This window comes from Siphateles boraxobius, unplaced genomic scaffold (assembly GCF_051911475.1).
Source record: "Siphateles boraxobius isolate OS27281-9 unplaced genomic scaffold, OSU_SipBor_1 19, whole genome shotgun sequence".
Taxonomy (NCBI): Eukaryota; Metazoa; Chordata; class Actinopteri; order Cypriniformes; family Leuciscidae; genus Siphateles; species Siphateles boraxobius.
The window spans coordinates 8,633,423-8,648,889 of record NW_027508799.1 but is presented as its reverse complement, the minus strand read 5'-3'; positions in this window follow the sequence as shown (position 1 = coordinate 8,648,889).

Here is a 15,467-nt window from a genome sequence, read left to right as displayed (position 1 = left end):
ATGTCTGTTATTTCGGGTTTTTAACCCTATTAAATTTTCCACCCACTGTGTGTTAATGTACTTTCCCCTTAAAACATATTACTGTGTGTGTAGTCACGTGACTCCACCCTGTCCAGTCTGGGACATTGAAGCAACAGGAGCCACTTTCACACAGCACGTTGATCGCGGGAAATTGCCAGAACACCTGTGTGAACGCAAACACGACCCGAGATCGATGCCGGGTTGGGAACCTAGTAACATTGCCGTGTTCAGTCCCGGAACACGTGCTGTGTGAACAAAAGCCGTAATCAATGCCGCGTCGTAATGATGGCGCTGAAGCCGGGATCGTTCGCCAGCGTGAAATGGTACGTAACGCACTAGTTTATGATCGAATCAGAGAAAAAAATGCACAAGTGTGGTTTCGCAGCTCATAAGCAACTATAGACACTGCTGAGACATTACATGTCACATCGATGTCACATGCCTTTACGGGATTTTTACGGGTTGTGTGTGAACGCACTCTCTGATTCCGGAAAATCACTGGCAGTGTGAATGAACCAAAGTCAAACGAACCCAGGTCAAATCCCGGGTCACTTTATCCGTGTATGTTCCGGAATCTCTGTGTGAAAGGGGCTATGGAGGGGAACTCAAACACAGAGTCAACTTAGCAACAGGAGCCGCTTGTACCAAAGAAACACGCAGTGTTCGTCGTTTGGACACATTTTGGCTTCATTAAAGACAACACCGAACAAACTCAAGTCAAATGCAAGCACTGCAGAAAAACTGTTATAGCGACCAAAAGGTAATACCAGCAATCTGTTTCCACACTTGGAGCACAATCACATTACCGAATATGAACAGTGCATGGCTCAAAAAAATACTTGCCTCCACAAAGCAGGTGTTGATAACACAAGCATTTACAAATGCTACACAATTGAAAATGATTAGTTTTTTAGTTTTAAACAAGTTATATTTACTTTTAAGATGGCAATATTTACAATAATTTATTTTGTTTACAAAAAGATCTATTTTTAAAAGTTCTTTATTTTCTACATTTTTAGGAAACTTTCTTTTTACATTAAAACTTAAATGACTTTCTTATAAGATGTTTTTATTTCAAGCATTGTATGCTTTGTTTGATTCAATTGTTTGAAATATTTAATAAATAAGCATTAACAGCTATCTGTGTGTTTCCTTATTTTAGAATCACAAAGATAGGATTATGCACTCTTTCATTAGAAAAATTAACTGTGAACATATTTACAGTATAAGTCTTGCCAGTGACATATGAGTAAGAATTTTCTTTTAAATAATCGTTCAATAATCGCAATCGAGGTAACTTGTTCGATTAATCGCAATTATGATTTTAGCCAAAATCGTCCAGCGCTAGTCTACCCTGTCCCCGTCCCCGTCCCCAAAACACATCACCCGACCCTGCCCCACCAGAGACAATACTGACGACATACACCGTAAACACACATCATGTTCAGTTTTTTTCTACTTTATCTAATACAGTTTTTCTGAATTGCTAAAACACATTTCTTGAAACCATCACTCAGTTTCTCCAAACCTTAAACACAAAACCAAATTTTCAATCTACATTCAGAGAACCACTGACTCTTCTGTCAAAATCAAACAATTGCCTCAAAACCATTTTACCCGTGTTCAAAATCAAACAATGCTTTCACATCATACACACAGTGAGTCAATATTATAAACACTACGGATCATTAATTAGTCACTACATCAAGAAATGGAAGAACACAAGAATCCAAAGCATACAGTTACAGAAAAAAGTATATTGTAACAAAGTAAACAAATTTTGCAATTACGTAAAAAAGTATAGTAATGACAACTCGTTGAAGGGGCTATGTGTAGCTTTTTACTTAAAAAAATCTTTAAGATAGAGTTTTCATTTGTACATTTATGAGCCAACCATAATGTAATAGAAAGAATGACACCGTACAGTTTTTGCCCATTGCTTACACACTAAAACCGAATGCTTAGACCAAAGCCTCAATACCTAAACTTATTGTAGCATACCTTAAACGCAGTGTAACCATAGCTTAAACACATTGTCAACTTTACACTTTGTTTGCAATTCTGTAACACACTAATTGAAAAACACTACACACATTTTCTTACATTAGACACTTTGTTAAAAAATGAAATCACCTGTTATCATTGGTAAAACACAAAATGCAAAACTCATCTGGCAATTGTAGGCACTTACATACAGACCTGAAAACACTTTCAAAGAAAACAGAACACCAATCGGTCTGAGCCTTAGCACTACAAATAGGCCTCAGGTAAGCCATTTTCAGAACATTGCAATCATAGAGGCAATGCGAATCAGAGTAAGAGGAGGACAAAGAGAGAGAGGAGTCAGACTTGGAAGAGGATGAGGACAAAGAGGAGGACCAGTGGGGAGACGTGTATCAGATGACATCAGGGCTACTCTGGTGGACCATGTGATAAATCGTGGACTGTCCATGAGGGAGGCTGGGCAAAGAGTCCACTCAAACCTCAGTCACTACACAGGGATACAATTGTGATGTTACAGTACTTTGTACAGTTTGAAAGAACAGTATGTGAAAAAGAACCTAACCAATGACATCTTGTGGTGGCATTTTCTACAGAATGTTTGGACGACCTCCTCAAGGTGGAACGGACCGGTTCTTCACTCACCAACAAGAGCTTGCCATCATTGAAATAGTGTGAGAAAATAATGCAATCCGACTTTGTGAGTTGCAACAACGCATAATTGCAAATAGAAATGTGTTCAACAATATCAACAGGGTCAGCATTTCTGCACTAAGTCGCATCCTACAGAAACATAACTTCAGAATGAAGCAGCTGTACAGGGTGCCATTTGAGAGGAACAGTGTCAGGGTCAAGAATCTGCGCTGCAATGATTATGTGCAGTAATGTGTCTATGTTTAGTACTTTACGTACTATATATTGTGATGTGGGAATGAGGGTTTATTCTGCCAACTGCCCTGCATGTAGCTTGTAGTTTTTGTCTATACTGACCCAACCCAGCTCCTACTTGTGTGTAAATATGGACATTGAAGTTACTGTATGTGTTTTCAATAACACTATTCAATATTCTCTGTTACAGACGGTTCTGGATTTTGATGCCGCCGATTTGCCAAATGAGTTATCCCTTTCATCGGGGCTGCAAGGGGGCAGGTATAGAAGTGTGAAATGGTAATGGTTGTTGAACCAATCAGCCAGGACATCGCCTGTGATGTTGACAAGGTCTTGTGGCCATATCCGAACAGAAGGCGGGATCCATAAGCCACCGAACCCAGCCCCGCCCCTCGCCACACACACACACACACACACACACACACACACACACACACACACACACACACACACACACACACACACACACACACACACACACACACACACACAAAACAAGTGTATGTTTTTCCCCCCAATAGCAATTTATCCAGTAATTTTTTTTTTTTTTTTTACTTTTGTTGCTAAATTTGCTGTTTTTTTGTTAGAATGTTTGAAGAATGTTTGTTTTTTGTAGAAACTCTTGTTTGATTACTGCAGAAATTATACTTTTATAGTTTATAGTTTTTATAGTTTTACAGAAGACTGAGTCTGAGAAAATGGCAATAAAAATAGAAACACAAAGACTGTGGTGTTTTATATAAAGCCCATTAGTGTGTTGCTGGTGATATGACAGAGTAATTCAAATGGTGCTTGTGTGTATGGTTTTGTTGCAAGAATTTCATTTTTAGAAAGGAGTGTTAAGTTTTGATTGCAGTGTTTCATTTTGGCATAGATGTATGTTGTTAATCTCCAAGTGCTATGTCTAATTTGCTTGTGTGTAGAGTTTTGACATAATGAGCCAAATTCTGCAAAAGGTGTGTAAGCAATAGGCAAACACTGTAATGTCCACCATGATTGCCTCTATCAGCCTGTAGGCTCAATTGTGTGGGGAGGATTCGGGTTCAAATTGGCGCGAAAATTCACAAAATGTGACGTCATGCGCGTTCTCGTCTACTTGGGCTTACATCCGTACGGCAGCCATTAGTAAGCAGCGGCAATCGCTAGCAGTAACGTTAGTGTTTCAAATGGAAGTAAAAGAAAAAAAGCCTTATCTAGTGCGGCCAAAATAGAGAGTGACCGGCGTCGGGCAAAGACAAGAGTCAACATCGTAGCGGCATTTGATTCTTGGAGGGAGCACCGGTCAGCGCTGGGTATAAAAACAGACCCCGAGCTGGCTTTCTTTTTACTGCAAATGTAAGACATAGTTACAACTCTCTGGTTGCTGTGGTCGTGCTCGTACGAGTTTGCGCACCGAGAACGAGCATGAGACTGGCTGCAGTTTCTCTAACGGCTACTGGTGTCAGTAACGGTTAGAAATTTCAGAACTCCTTTAACAGTATATGAGTAAATATAAAGTAAATTATAATAAATTGTGTACTGTATGCACTGCAAGTACAGTATTGCACTGAATATTGTATTTTGTATTGAATGTCTGTATATATTTACTGTAACACTTGTATACTGTGAAAATAGAAGAGTTGTGCAACTGCAAAATCAAGGTCAGTGAGAGAGATTTTATTCTTCTTCAGCATCATATCTTCATGTTGCTCCGGCCGGAGGACTTTCTCCACATCACAGACAATGTCATCTCTGCAGGCAAAGGGAAAAACCCTAAAGCAGATCCAGACTTGACAACATTCTCCACACCTTGCTCTTTGTCGTCCTCATCCTCCTTTTTCACCACCTCTTATTAAAATATAATAAGTTTATATTGTTTCCCTCCATTGTTGGTATCAACATTCAGTGCAACATTTTGAGTCAATTTTGGAACTCTGAACTGACTTGTATTCGTACAGTTGGTTTGGTCAGATTTTTAGAAATAAGTGTGAACAATTTTGAGTCGTTGTGTGTAAACGATGACAACTGCCTGTCTGTGTTTAGCGTTTTGAAAAATAAGTGCAAAGAGTTTTGCAAAAAGAGCGCATGAGATTTGCAAACAGTGTTTTAACTACCTTGTTTAATGTTTTACAGAAAGAGTGATTTATTCGAGAAATTGGTTTAGGCTTTTGAGAATTTGGTTCAGAGAATAGGGTTTAGTGTTTTAGCAATTCAGAAAAAACTGAATTGCTCTCCTTTCATCTTTGAAAACATGAGGATTCAAGATGGCTCCGGTGTGGTTGGTCGGCTGTCTGTGTTGTTTCTGTTGCCCCAAAATAGTTGCACACTTTTGTTTTACGATCGACAAACAATGCTGGACATTCGAACATCCGTTCTTGCCTCCAGCAAGGGCTACGTGGAATGTTTTATAAACAAAACATGTGGCTTTTTTCCATTAGATATACCGGACTGTATATGCCGATGGCCTGTCGATCGTACACGGAGAAAACTCAGGAGGAAACATGGGAAACGGGCTGGGGCGATGCGTCTGTTGGCTGGAGTTCGCTGGATTTGCCCTGCTGCTGGCTTCTCCCTATTCTTCCTGTCTGCTCGTCTCCAAGCCCACAGTTCGGTACTGCCCGCATCGTCTTTTGCGCTCGACAAGAAGGAGTAAATCAAGCTAATCTTCATCTCCTGAGAAGATCCCTGTTCTCTCCCAGCTTCATCACTCCACCTAAAATGGCCTTAATCAACGCTTTTTCCATGGCAAACAAGACCTTTCTGCTGAACCACTTTTTCTCCTTTCACAAGCTGGATTTTACATTTACAACTGAATCTTGGACACAGGTAGGAGATTTAAGTCCCTTTTCTGATCTGGTTCCAAATGACTGCTTGTTTTTTTAACTCTTTTCAACTAAAAGTATGGTTCTATCTTTTAACCTACATATTCAAAACATTATGATTGATGAGCTTGTTTTTTCTGACCATAAGCCTGTGTTTTTTAACATTTATTTTTATAAGACTGTGAAGACATCATTGCCTGAAATGAAATGCGTCAGGAAAATTACCCCCCAGACTAGCATAGAGTTTTCTGGGCTATATAGAGACAGGTGGGAGGCCAATCTCTCTGAAACACTCGTGATGGACATAAGTATAAATGATCAGTTGAAACATTTTTATGCTGCCTGTTGCATCTCTCAAAACTATAAGAATCAAACCTACATCTTCGCCATGGAGAAACGAAACTACTTATGCTCTTAGACAAATTGCTCGACAAGCTGAGAGGACGTGGAAGAAACATATATTACAGGTCCATTATGAGATATTTAGGGAATCCTTTGTAAACTTCCAGAAGGCTTCCAAAGATGCTAAGCATAAATATGTAGCGTATCTGGACAGTCTCACATGACTTTACCATTCTGAGTTTTGGGAAAGCTTTTAACCCTTTGAGTTTTGTCCTATAACTCACTAGCGAGCGCCAAAAAGTCTGCATCTAAAGGCGTCCAAATTACCCATTGACACCTTTATAGCTTGAGAGTGTTTACACAAACATCAATAAACCAGAATTCGTGAGCTTCAAACGAATTCCTATTGTCCCCAACACCCCTCTTTACGGCGAGGAAGAATTCCAACGAAGGCGACCCAATACACACACACACACACACACACACACACACACACACACACACACACACACACACATTTTAATATAGTTATGACTTCTCTAGATGTTTTAGGTAAACTCTAACTGCCTATATTCATGCATATGAACGTAACTTTGTTTTCCTTTTTGTTTACATGACTTTCTTGGTATCATTTTAATCCTCTCGGTTTGCCTTAGCTAAATATATATAAGAGGTTACGTTAAAATGTATTTTTACTATGTTTTACCATCTTGGAAGTGAAATGACCAAACTGATGATGGCCTCATAAACCATGCAAGCTAAGCTTTCAGAAGAGAAAACGTCTCGGTTGCGTATGTAACCCTCGTTCCCTGAGTAGGGAACGGAGACGTTACGTCGGATGACGACGAATGGGGTTTCGCTTAGAACACCTATCGACTTCCAGTATTACAAAACGAGCCAATGGCAAAGAAATGCCATGGGTCTGCGGAATTTGCATAGCGTATCTCCGCCTTACCTCGTGGGTATAAAAGGAGGACGCCGGCAACAGGCAGATATGTTTCTTCGCTGAGGAGCCAAGACTGAGCTCAGGCGATCCCCGCGGTACAGCGGAAAGTGGCAGGAAGACATAACGTCTCCGTTCCCTACTCAGGGAACGAGGGTTACATACGTAACCGAGACGTTCCCTTTCGTTGTCACTCCGAGTTACGTCGGATGACGACGAATGGGGTTACCAGTCTAATCACGCCACCTTCTCAGCTGTCTTCCAGTGCCCTGCGTAAATCTGAGATCCCTGTCGTGAGACTGGCACGGACGAAGGACTCCTATTTAGCACAGGAATACCAAGGTACACTGGGGAGCATATCCCAAAGTTTAGGGGAAATATGCAATTACTGCCAACCCAGAGGGGGGGACTTAGAGAAAACACATATGACCCGAAGGATACATATGGAGAACACTGGGGTGTCCAGCCGCAGGTGGAATATTTCAACCCCAGGGGTGGCAAGGTGGCTTGCCAAGGGAAAGACACATGCTCAAAGAGGCTTACAGTGGAAATACACATGTGGGGGTCGCTCAGAGGAGGGACCATGCACACGGGAGGCACCTAGCCGACACGCAGGCAATAGACACTGGCGCCGACGTCAGGAGTGCTGGAGGAGCTCAGGGCTTTCGGGAAGCTCACCTGAGGAGAATATCGCACGTATCCAGTCCGTGGAGTGGAATGGCGAGCAAGCGAAGACACCTGAGCGGGTCCGGTACTAGCTGGTTGAAGCGAGTACACGAGAGGACACTGGCTCCACTCGGAGATTATAGAATCTGGCGAATGTGTTAGGTGTCGCCCAGCCTGCAGCTCTGCAGATGTCTGTTAGCGAGGCGCCATGCGCTAGAGCCCAAGAGGATGCCACACTCCGGGTGGAGTGGGCAGTCACACCAAGGGGGCACGGTCGACCTTGCTGCTGGTATGCCAAAGCAATGGCGTCCACTATCCAGTGAGACAACCTTTGCTTTGAGAGAGCCTTTCCCTTCAGCTTCCCACCATAACAGACAAAGAGCTGGTCTGAGGTCCTGAAACACTGCGTCCTGTCTACATAGGCGCGGAGAGCGCGTACTGGACAGAGCAGTGCAAGGCTGGGTCTGCCTCCTCCAGGGGCAGCGCTTGCAGGTTCACCACCTGGTCCCGGAAGGGAGTGGTAGGAACCTTGGGCACGTATCCAGGCCGGGGTCTCAGGATCACGTGAGAGTAAGCCGGCCCGGACTCCAGGCATGCTTCGTCAACGGAGAATGCGTGCAGGTCCCCTACCCTCTTGATGGAGGCCAGTGCAACCAGGAGCGCTGTCTTCATAGACAGGAATTTAAGCTCGACTGATTGCAGGGGCTCAAATGGAGCTCTCTTCAGGGCAGTTAGAACCACTGAGAGGTCCGAAGAGGGAACGAGAGGAGGGGGGCGGATTTAGTCTCCTCGCTCCTCTCAGGAACCTGATAACCAGGTCGTGCTTCCCCACCGACTTACCTTCGATGAGGTCATGGTGTGCGGCAATAGCGGCAACGTAGACCTTCAGGGTGGAGGGAGACAGCCTTCGCTCCAGCCCCTGTTGAAGGAAGGAAGGCACAACGCTGATCGAGCATCTCCGGGGGTCTTCTCGGTGAGAAGAGCACCAGCTGACGAAGAGGTTCCACTTCAACGCATAGACGTGTCACGTGGACGACGCCCTAGCGGAAGTGATGGTAGCCACCACCGCTGGTGGTAGGGTACTCAAACCTGCCTCGTCCCATCGAGGAGCCACACGTGGAGGTTCCAGAGATCGGGACGAGGGTGCCATAGGTGGCCCCGTCCCTGAGGAAGAAGGTTCTTCCTCAGAGGGATCGGCCAGGGAGGTGCTGTCGCGAGGAGTACTAGTTCGGAGAACCAGGTCTGGGCGGGCCAGTACGGCGCGATCAGAATGACCTGCTCCGCGTCCTCCCTGACCTTGCGCAAGGTCTGCGCAAGAAGGCTCACTGGGGGAAACGCATACTTGCGGCCCTGCGGCCAGCTGTGCGCCAGAGCATCCGTGCCGAGCGTGCCCTCGGTCAGGGAATAAAACTGGGCGCAATGGGTCGAGTCGTGGGAGGCAAACAGATCTATCTGTGCGTCCCCGAACTGGTCCCAAATCAGCTGAACCGACTGGGGATGGAGTCGCCAATCTCCCGGGAGGGGCTGAAGCCGTGAGAGCTCGTCGGCTGCACAGTTCAGGGCTCCGGGGATATAAATGGCATGAAGCGACCTCAGATGCTTCTGACTCCATATGAGGAGGTGGCGGGCGAGTCGCGACATACGGCGGGAGCGTAGACCACCTTGATGGTTGATGTACGCTACAGAGGCGGTATAGTCTGAACGGACTAGTACGTGTTGGTTCTTGAGCACGGCCCGGAAGCGGCGCAAAGCAAGACGTACGGCCAGCAACTCGAGGCAATTGACGTGCCAGAGGCGTCTGGGTCCTGTCCAGGAGCCCGCGGCAGCACGTCCATTGCACATGGCACCCCAGCCCGTGGAGGAGGCATCTGTCGTTACAACAATATGCCGCGAAGCTCGTTCCAGGGGCACTCCGGCCCGTAGAAAACTGAGGTTCGACCACGGGGTGAAGGTCTGACGGCAGGTCGGAGTAACTGGTACTCGGAGGGTGCCGTGTTGCCATGCCCACCTCGGGACTCGGTCGTGGAGCCAAAGCTGAAGCGGTCTCATTTGAAGCAATCTGAGCGGCGAACCGCGGCTGCAGATGCCATATGCCCCAGGAGCCTCTGAAGAAACTTCAGTGGAACCGCACTCTTGCGCTTGATAGTCTCAGGCAAGTCAGCAATGGCTGAGTGGAGAAGGCGACCAAGTCCATACCGAGAAAAGAGCTCCTCTGCACGGGGCAAAGTTTACTCCTTCCCCGGCCCAGACGAGCTAGGTGCCGGAGCACTGGGTCCCTGTATTCGCAAACCTGGTCTCAGGAGTGAGCTTAAGACAGCCAGTCACCGAGATAGTTCAGGATGCGAACCCGGTGTTCCCATGGAGGAACAAAGGCAGCCTCAACAACCTTGTGACGGCGCGAAGAGACAGGGCTAGCCCGAATGGGAAAACAGCGTACTGATATGCGCGCGCCCTGACAGCAAACTGTAGGTATGGTCTGAGTCGAGGGTGAACGGAGACATAAGGGTAGGCGTTCTTCAGGTCGATCGCTGCAAACCAATCCTGTGGCCGCACACATCCAGAAATGCGTTTGGCCAGGAGCATCTTGAACGGCAGCCTGTGAAGGGAGCGGTTCGGACCAGGATTGGCCGTAACCCACCAGACTTCTCCGGGACAATGAGGTAGGGGCTGTACCCCTGGACCTCCTTTCAGCTGGAGGGCCAGTCTCAATCGCACCCTTCGCCAGTAGGGTAGCAACCTCTGCTCTCATGATAGGGCATAGCCATCGACCAAAGTGGAGCGGACTCCCCTGAAGTGGGGAGGAGACCGTGCGAACTGAATCGCATAGCCGAGCCGATGGTTCGCGCGACCCAGCGGAACAGAAGGGAAGCTCTAGGCAGGCTCCCAACTGTGCCAGCGGCGTCGAGAACCACAGACGTCCCCCCGGTGGTGCAGCGAAGCGGAATGACCGGCCCAGACGTGGACGGCATAGCGGCCCGGTGTGGGGGCAAGGTCAAAACCGCACCCTGACAGAGGAGGCCAGGGAAGGACCAGCGTTCCACGGGGGCCTGCTCTGTCAAGGGTCTGGCGACAGAGGGGGACAGGGGCGAAGCGGTCGTGGACGGCACGCCGTGTCAACCACCTCCGGGACAGAGGGGGACGAGGAGAGCACGGCATGTGGGCGGCGCTCTGTGACGTCCGAACTCTCTGTGCTCAGAGACGGGAGAATCAGTTCTTTGGAGAATAAGGATTCTTCCCCGGCCCCCGGGGAAAGGAGTGGTCCTGCTACCAGCTCCTGGAAAGAACTGAGGCCCATCTCTGAGGAGCCCATCCCAAGAGCGCCGCTTAACCCGGCGTGTAGCGGGGGGCGGGGCTGGAGAGGACTGTTTTGGCGTCCGACCGCGGCCTCCAGAGCCGGCCCGGCTGAGCGGGCGGGGTGGGAGCCGCGGAGGGGCGCCCACGGCGGTGGGCAGACCGAGGGACCTGAGCGGACGCCAGGGCTGTTCGGGACAGAGTCAACCTCAGTCTGCTCCATCCCCGAGGAGCCCGTCTCAGGAGCGCCGCTTAACCCGGCGTGTAGCGGGGGGCGGGGCTGGAGAGGGGCTGTGGCGTCCGCCCGCGGCCCCCAGAGCCGGCCCGGGTGAACGAGCGGCGGGCAGACCGAGGGACCTGGGCGGACGGCGGGGCCGTCGGGACAGAATCGACGTCAGTCTGCTCATGAGCGGCTGAGAGCTGTTGGTCAAGCCCTCAACCGCACCACCGGAGAGGCCGACCTGGGATATGGGAATGTCGGACAGACGGGTCCGCGACATCCAGCACATCAGACAGGTTCAGCCACAGAATGGTGAGCATCACCTGACCCAGGGAGCGTACGGCCACTTTCGTCGCTCGGAGAGCAAGGTCAGTGACGGCGCGCAGCTCAGTGAAGAGCCCTGGGTCAGTCCCGCCCTCGTGCAGGTCCATGAGCATCTGGGTCAGGTGGACCAGCAGAATGACCATGGCATGCAGTGAGGCGGCTGCCAGTCCCGTGGCACTATAGGATCTCGCCACAAGCGTAGACGAAAAACTACAGGCCACGGGCGGGTGCTTAGGATTGCGCCGAGAAGAAGCACTCTGAGGACACATAGCATCGCAACAGAGCGTTCAGCCGGGGGAACCCCAGTGTACCCAAGGGCAGCGGCCCCATCGAGGGGAGGAAAGGCGGATGAGATCAGCGAGCGGTCCTGAGAAGACAAGGGGGTCTTCTAGGACTTCGAGATCTCATCATGCACGTCCGGGGAGAGAGGTATTGGGGTTTGCCGCGGACGAGGGTCGGTGGCCTTACCCAAAACCAATCGTCCCAGGAAAGCATGGCCGTCATCTCCGGATCAGACTCAGGCACAGCCGTATGCACACCGGAAGGTGGCAGCTGTGACGAGCCCTCACTTCCAGAAGACTCAAGCCCACCTAGTGATGCTGCAACAGACATGGCATCTTCCTCTGTAGCTTCAACTGAAACACACGGGCCACCAGAGGGTAGACTCGCGGGAATCAGCAGTTCACTAGCGGGCACCGTCATTGAAGAGGGGGGCTGGGGTCACGGACACATAGTCGGCGCCTTGTTCCAGACCGTAACCCTCAGGTCACCCTGGCCACCAGCCGAAGATCGGGGGTGGATGAGGGGACTCTCACTCTTGCGAGTTCACCGAGTCTCGACCTATATATGACGCGATGATCACGTTCCCTTGCGAGAACATGAGTCACCCACGAGCGCTGTTCAAGCATGATCAAACACACTAGACAGCGCTCCTGCCCATCAGAGTCCGATACCAGTCCGCTGCAACCAGAAATGCACGGGCGAGCCGTCTTTAAAAAGACGTGCCGCGTGCGAGCTCTTTTATGAGAGGAGAGAAAAAACTCCGCGATGTTGAAGCGCACAGGGAGACACACACACACTGGCAGATTACTGCACAGATCAGCAGGCACTGTGAGCTCGCTGCAGATCGCCGTCACACCAACACCGGAGAGAGAAGCTCGTCTCGTAGAGCGAAGTCAGAGATGACTGTGGAGTGAAGAAATACTCTTGGCTCCGAAGCGAAAACATATCTGCCTGTTGCCGCCGTCCTCCTTTTATACCCACGAGGTAAGGCGGAGATACGCTATGCAAATTCCGCAGACCCATGGCATTTCTTTGCCATTGGCTCGTTTTGTAATACTCGAAGTCGATAGGTGTTCTAAGCGAAACCCCATTCGTCGTCATCCGACGTAACTCGGAGTGACAACGAAAGGGAAAGAGATCTTCTCCCGCCAAAGATTGCTGAATGTCATTGGTCAGGTCGCTCCGAAAGAGGTGTGGACTATCTTCCTTAAAGGATGTTGACGCTGGAGCATCTGTGCTTTTTGTCTTGTCTTCTTGGTGCTTTTTGTCTTGTCTTCTTGGCGCTTTTTGTCTTGTCTTCTTGTTCTCTCGTTTTACTTTTCGTTTTGCGTTTATCTCAGTCTTTTATTTTCACTCTCGCTTGCTTTTTCGTGTTTGGTAGAAGTCCGGTCCTACAAGGGAAACAAACTCTTCCTTATAGCTTTCAAGAAAACGTACTGTCAATTAGTTTTGAATTTCCTGCGAGCGAAACGAGCTCCAGAACCCTTCCAGCTCAAGAACGCACGAGGACCACACACCAACGCAGCCTTGTTTCAGTGACACAAAGTTCTATAATGCAAGTAGCCTATTTATTTCCATCAAAATCTAAATGTGTTTAGAGCTGTTTATCCCTGCTTTAAAACCACTCTAACTCTGCAACATATTTTGAATTTTTTTGATAATTTGGCATATCTGAATTTAAAAGAGCGTCCTACCCACATACATTGGAGTAAATGGATAAAAATGGTCTCATTTTACAGAAAACACTCTAACCTTTAACACAGTGGTGGAATATTGCATATATTGTTTTGTATTTATTCACAATTTTATGATAAACACACATAAAAAGTCATATTTTTATATATATTTTAATTATCTTTTAATTTGAAAATCTGTAATTTTGGACCTGTTTTGCCTATAGCTCTTCTGCCAGTTTCTATTGGATCCTCTATGGAGCAGTAAACATGGACAAAAATAATTTTCTTGATATCACCTTCTAAAAAAAAGTTATTGATATTTAACTGAAAGGAGTCACTGGTGTCTCCAAGTGTACTTTTACAGTCTCCATTTTGATTGCTAAAAGAATTGGGCATATCTGAATTTAAAAGAGCGCCCTAACCATATACATTGGAGTAAATGGATGAAAATGGTCTCATTTTACAGAAAACACTCTAAACCTTAACACAGTGGTGGAATATTGCATTTATTGTATTGTATTTATTCACAATGTTATGATAAACTATGATAAAAAGTCAGATATTGTTTATTTTTTTATTAATTTATTATTTGAGAGTCTGTAATTTAGGACATGTTTGGTGCATTTCCCTGCCAAAGGTTTCTTTTGAATCCTCTATGTGGCTGTGAATAGAGAAAAAATATATCCTTCTATCACCTTCTTAACAAAAGTTATTGAGCTTTAATTGAAGTGAGGCAATGTCATCTCTGAAGTCTCCACGTTTACTCCATAAACCCAAATTATTCAAAGTGCAAAAATAGGCTTATTATCTGAAAAATACTATTTTTACCATGTTACACTTGACAAGAGAATAAACAATTAATCACCTAACGTAACCCATGTTATGTAATATATTAGAAAAATGAGCGAGGTATGAGAAATTTGCAGTTCTTGTATTTTATTACACACAGATATAATAAACAACACACCAAGACATTATATACTTGAGTGTCCATCAGTGTGCCATTTTCTGAAACAGTTTCTAGATAGCACCAAGCACAAGGGTACATTGCACTTCATACAGTACATAGGAGTCTTTACTTTGAACTCTCCTCCCACTTGCGGCATCTGACCCAAAGTTCTCCGGACAACACTGCTCACCTGCTGCTGTGGCCGATGCAGATGGCTCTGCGGCATGAGATGTGGATGGCTCTGGGGCATGAAATGTGAATGGCTCTGGGGCATGAGATGTGGCCAGCTCAGACACAAGTCTCTCTCTGAATTCCTTCTGGCTGAGAGGAATTTTGTTCTGAGATTTGCAGAGGTGCTGATAAACAAGAAAACCGTTCACCACCGCAATGTCAACAAAATGAAAAAAAAAAGTCTTGTATCATTTCATCTTTTTGTGCAGGACATTATAGTACCCAATGAGGGCATCTGACAGGTCCACACCTCCCATATATTTGTTGTAGTCTTTCACTGCCGCTGGAATCGGGACTCTGTGCCTTTCCCATACACCCTCGGAATTCTTGACACGCCTGAGGACCTCATCACCGTCATATGCCTTGTGCATTGTTGAACACATTGTCACCTCTTGTGTGTCCATCCACTTTACAAAGACAAGCTTCCCGTCTCGGAGCCATCGAATGGTTCCCCTTTGGGCTCTGCGGCTAATGTCATTTGCCTTGGTTTTGGGGAAGCCCCGCCGGTTGGTGCGTATTGTGCCACACGCCAGAGTCTTCTGGGAGAGCAAGTCCATAAAAAGGCATGGCCTTGTGTAGAAATTGTCCATAAAAAGCTGGTAGCCTTTGCCGAGAAGTGACAGATCCAGGAGCTGCATGACAGAATCATAACTGAGCCCTTTTCCAGTGGCCAGGGAAGGCTTGCCTTCATAGACGAAGAACTTCCATGTGTAACGACAGGCAGAATCAGCCAGCACGTAGAGTTTGTAGCCCCACTTGGTCGGCTTGTCTTTCATGTCCTGCTTGATGCTGATTTGCGCCCTTGAAGCCACCATCCTCTCATCCACTGCTA